The sequence below is a fragment of the Monodelphis domestica genome, chromosome 3 (genome assembly GCF_027887165.1).
Source record: "Monodelphis domestica isolate mMonDom1 chromosome 3, mMonDom1.pri, whole genome shotgun sequence".
NCBI lineage: Eukaryota > Metazoa > Chordata > Mammalia > Didelphimorphia > Didelphidae > Monodelphis > Monodelphis domestica.
Genome location: NC_077229.1, coordinates 11251439 through 11257438, shown reverse-complemented (window position 1 = coordinate 11257438; position 6000 = coordinate 11251439).

Genomic DNA, 6000 nt, shown 5'->3' with positions numbered 1-6000 from the left:
TTCTCCTCCTATAATAGTGAACAAGTCTATTAGGATTGGTGAAAAGGATTTTGATTGCATGGCCTATCTACATCTCCTCATTGGTTTATATTATTGTATTTACTGATTGCTTTAAGGTTTAAATTTTTTTAAGTTCATCTGTTTTAATTTAATCAATATATTTCTGTTAAATTGAATCATTTTAAGCTACTATGTTTTGCCTATATTGATCTTTAATTTGTACCTTTACCTTTGCTGGAGAATAAAATATCACTGTATAAGCCCATGAACATCTTCCCTAAAACCCTTGTCACTAGATCCACTGAAGAAGACGTGTTGCCTTTGTTAATTTTCACATAGATGATGATGGATGGATTGCAACAAAACTGGTTTAAAGTTATATACAACCTTTAGAGAATTTAATAAGCCAAGAATTTAATTATAATTTTAGGGGGTCTTCAGAAATAATTTTACATAACTAGTGGTTTCTGAATGGATGATATTATACATATATATTATAAAGAATGTTGTTTTTTAGGTTTTTATTATTAAATTAATTATTATTTTTTATAGTTTTTATATTTATATTTATATTTTAAATATATTTTAAAATATATTTATATTTTTAATATTTATATATTTAAAAAATTATTAAATTAATTAAAGGTAGAGAAACAAAGAAATTTTCCTACCAAGGTGTTTCATTTCTATGAATCAGGAAGCCAGAAAAAGGAGCTCCTGCAAAACTCTTCATTTTAAATTACTTCCAGCAGAACAATCTAGATTTCTTGATGATATTCTAGACCCAAATAAGTTTTACTTTGTTTAAAAATATTGCCAAGGTTGAAAGATTTGTTGCATCTGTAAAAATTGTGACAGATATTCATCAGTTAATAGGTTTTTTATGTCATACAGCAACTTATGTGAAATATGATAGTGGGTTTGTTTTCTATTGTAATTAATTGTGCTTTTGTGAATTTTGAGGACTTTGGTACTACTTTGAATGTGCATTATCTACTGTGTTACTGTTTTATTCTGAAGATCATTTTGTACTCACATGGCTGACCGTGTGTCACTGATTTTAAGCTATATATTTTTTATTTTTAAAACTTTTTTTAAAAATAACCTTTGATTTTTATTGCATGTGCAATATAGTATCTGAGTTTTATTTTTTCTCTCCTTTTTGTATTTGAAACATATGTCACCAGTATTGAGAAGATTTTTCTTTAATTTTTTTTTATTTTGCAGTAATATAACTTTTAAATACATTTGTTCTTATATTAATGCATACCCAAAAAGATTTAGACTATAAAAATTATGCCCTTGATTGTTAAAAAAAATTTATGGGCTTTGCTTAATGATTCTGTCTGATTCCAGGACAAGAGAATACAAAAAGTGCCATTGCACAGTGCCAAAGAAGTACAAAGCTAAATTGCATAGTGCCAATCGAGCACAACGTCAAAGAGACCAACCAATCCCAATGGGGTTGATGTAATTTTGAGCCAAGACAAGAGGACTTGATCATGTTTGGGGTTCAAGTTTGAGGCTATTTAACATGTGTTAAAGTCAGGTCTTCCTTATCCCACATTCTACCAAGTATCTCAAATTTGGCTCCTACCTGACTCCTATAATCTAGTCCCTATTCTGTCTTCCGTGGTGTGGCAAACTTTCTGTAGTCCTGGCTACTGATTGGGTAAATGCATAATTGCTTTAAATCATTTTAATTGGGCCCTGATTCAAGGACCTGTTATAGATTTGTTTTTCCTTTACTTAGATTTTTTTAGACATAAGACTTTTGTATTTTTTATTTCATCCACAAGTTATTTTTCTCTTTCATATGGGTTTTTTCATGTTTTTTTATTTTCTTTTGCAAATTGATTCATACACCTCATGACACAACCATTCATCCCTGAGTGATCCCTGTGTTTGTTATTATTCATCTCAGGGGGGCCAAGTTATTATTGTGAACTTTGATTTAAATTTGAGCAATTTTAGGATAAGAAACTAGTTACCTCCCAGAATCCAGAATGCCCCCATGAAGATTGATATCTGCAGAGACCATATGCTGTACCAGAAGATCCAGAGTCAACTTTGGGATGCAAATTTGAACTTTGCAGGGGTTGAAATGCCTTTGTTTTGAATGGATACTCTTATGCCAAAGGGGACTGCCCCCAAATTGGCTTATTGTCAACTTAGTAATCATTGGTTTTGTTCTTTTTTTTCTTCCTTTAATCCACAAATTATTGCAATTTATAAGTTAGACTGGTCTCCCCAGCAGGATCACAGGGGAATGTATAGTTAGAAATTCTTGAATCCCTAAACAAAACTACCTCACCCAAATTTCTTTTCTGTATTGCTAGAATCCCCACATTTTGCGTGATTGTATTTAAGTGACTATAACTCCTCCTTCTTCCTCTTTTGCACCTGTGACCATGCTGAAGTCAGGTAGTTCCTTCACTTTAGTTATTATTAATGAAACTTTATAAAATAAAATATTTAGCTATTGATTATTAATTTTAGAACACACAACTTATTTTACCTTTTTGCATGTTGTCTCCAGCATTAGGCTGTGGGCTCCTTGAGGGCAGAGACTATCTTCTAACTCTTCTTGTAACCCCACCACTTAGCACAGTGCCTGCTACATAGTAGGCACAATAAATATTGGGCTGACTGACCCTCTGGGCCCACAACTTGTCTGTTCTCTGAGCCATCCTCATGCTACAGGAAGTAGGGACCCTGGGAACGAGATCCCCATCTCATTCTGAGAAGCGATGGCATGATAGGGACAGTGCCAAGGCCTCATCCAAAGGGAGAAGCCCCGTAACTTAGGTCATGAAGGTCAGAACTCAGGGCAAGACCTCTCTGTTGCCCTGCACTGAGGTAAACCCAAAATTCTTGGGGCAGGTCTGTCTCCCACAGTTTCTACTTGTGTCTGGATTACATCACTGAGAATAGAGAAGAATGCTAATGAGCTAGTTGTGCCCATAGCTCCTAGGGCAGTGATAGCAAACCTTCTAGAGATGGAGTGCCAGATCCTGCCCCTACCCCACCTCCAGACTAAGTGCCATGACCCTCCTCCCCACTTAGTGCCAGGTGTGCCCCTCCTCCCTTACTCCACACAGGGGAGGAAGTGCTCCCAGTGGGCTGCTGGGTGGAGGGGTGGGTGAAGTGAGGCATGTCCTTAGGGAGTAAAGAGGGGGAGAGGTGTGGCCTGAGCACTCAGCTCCCCTCCAGCTCTGCTGCCTGTGAGCCACCACCTTACCCATTCTGTGCTCCCATTGGGCTGTTGGGTGTACAATTAGAAATTCTTGAACACCTAAAACTACATTACCCAAAATTCCTTTCTGTATTACCTAGAATCCTTTTCCCTTTTCCAACTTCCTCACATTTACATGATTGTATTTAAGTTTGCTATGACTCCTCTCATGCTCTCTTTTACTCGCAATCAGGCTGAGTTCAGGTAGTTCTTTTACTTTAGTTATTATTAGTAAAACTTTATAAAATATAATATTTAGTTTTTGGATATTACTTTTAAAACCCACATGGGCAGATGGGCGGGGGGGGTGAAAAAATATCATCAGGCACAGTGGAGGAGAGGGGAGTAGCTTTGCCCATCCCTTCGCCTTTATAGTAATGAATTTTGGTGGGGGTGTGGCAGGGAGGACAGCCTTGCACCCACAGAGTGCTCTGCATGTCATCTTTGGCACCCATGCCATAGGTTCTATGTTCACTGTCCTAGGGAATAGATTAAAATGCAGGATAAAAATCTGATTGATTGGTAACTAGAGGGGACCTTTAGGCCACTGAATCCAAACCTATCATTTTATAGGTAAGTTAACTGAATCACAGAGAGCTAAATGATTTGCCAAAAGTTCCATAGCTAGTAAGCATCTGGAGTAGAATTTGAACCCAAGGTCTTCCTGACTGTAAGCCCACTTCCTTAGTCACCATTCCAAATTGTGTCCTAGAACAGGATATGTGAAAATGTCAGAAGATCACAATATTGAAATTGGGAAGAGACCTTAGGATGGATCCATACAAAACAATTAGTTTCAAAGAGGAGGGTCCTGAGGTTCAAAGGTGCTAAGTGGCTTATTCAAGGTCACATAGATATTTAAGGATAGATTGAAGTAATATATAGCTTTTCTAATACCAGACCCAGGCATGTTTTCTGTCTGCCTGTAAGCCCACTTCTCTGGTCCCTCTTCTATGTTCTCTCCCAGAAGAGTAGATCTGGGAATGTCAGAAGATCATAGCACTGAAGGCTGGAAGAGACCTTAAAAAGGATCCATTCAAAACAATTAGTTTCATAGAAGAGGGTCCTGAGGTCCAAAGGTGGTAAGTGACTTATTCAAGGTCACACCACTATTAAAAGATAAATGTGAAGTAGCACCAGATGTATAAATGATGGGGTCAATGCTAAGTGGGTCTTGTCCAAAGAATTTATTGATGACTCAAACTGACTCCATTTTGAGGAAACAAGCTTTATTATAAGAGAATATAGTAACTAGTATGATAAATAATTAAGGTAACATAAGGAGGCATAGGAAGCAGAGTGTGAAAGAAAGAGAAAAGAGGTAAGAGTTAAGAAGTTAATTCTCAGCAATTCTTATTATCTTGCTTAGTTACTAAGGAAAGACTTCTTTGTTTGAGCAGTTGTTGCCCAGTGTCTCCAGGAAACAGATGTCTCTTTACCTATAGTTCACTCTAGTCTGCATGGCTTTACTCATGCCTCAATCTTCCCACTGAGGGGAGCAAACCCTCAGTGTAGTTGGGATGCTAATGCTGTGTTAAACATTCTAATATAACCTTAGTTCAAGTTTTTCTCTTTCCTGGGCAGACTCTAAGGAAGGTATTGGTTATGGAAATTGAGCATTGTTTGAACCTAGTCCTGTGTGTATAATTGAAAATCCGTTACCCTAAAAAGGAACTACATTTCCCTGGACCCCACTGACTTCCTGTCGTTACATACTTCCTGTAGACAGAGGATATAACGTGAGGATGGGGAGAGTCCCCCCTCTCTCTTTGGCATGAGGCAGCAATCATGGTGGCAGTAGTAAAGTGGGGATTTTGAAATGGTTAATCAGCCATGGGCATGTGGTCTTTATTTTGTACCCTCTTTATTTCCTTGATTTCTAATGATCATTTATTAAACCTCTTAAAATATAACATTTTTAGTTATTTGAGATCTAATATTTTAATTTTTACATGTGTGACTGGGAAATGGAACCACCTGTACTTGCTGTCTGGAGACCCCAACCAAGAACCTAGGTTATGTCTAAAGTTTGAGGTGAGAACTTTTCTCATCATTATGACTCCAAGCAACTCATACATCTTACTTGAAAGGTGGTTTCTAGTTAGTAGTAAACTAGCTATTATTTCTGTGTTCTTTTAATAGTGTACAACTACTTTGCAGGGTTTGTGGGACATTTCAATATGGTCCACATCACTCCCCACTCCAAATAACGCAGGGTCCAGCACCAGGTTCGAGGCAAAGGTCAGTCTTCTGGAAGTGCTTCCTGATGAATAAGGTAACAGGATCAGAGATGAGCATGGAGTCCTGTATTACTTGGTAGGGCAGGGGTGATCCCGAGGTTTCTGGAAATGAAAGGCAACAGCAACAGCATCCAGTGGCCAGAGATTGCTGAGCAGTCACCATCTGAACCTGAGAAAGCCAAGAGGCCATAAATTTCTCAATGCAATTGAACAGGCACAGGCCAACCAGCAAAAGAAGTAATAGTGAAAGGAAAGGGGGGATGAGGGAATATCATCCAGTGCCTGTGGTCAGGAGGGACTTGAAGAAGTTGCAGAGGGATGCTGGAGCCAAGCTTGAGGGTAAATAGTGTCAAGATTCTCTTCTCTCCAGGTGTGTTGATCCAAGGGAAGCGGGAGGATTGGATGGCTGCACATCCTCCTCCTTCCTCTAGTCTAGGGCCTTATGGTTCTCTAGCAAGCGAATTCAGGGACTTCTGGGGATTTCTAAGGTCTTAGTAATGTTAGTGAGATAGAATTGGTGGTTCC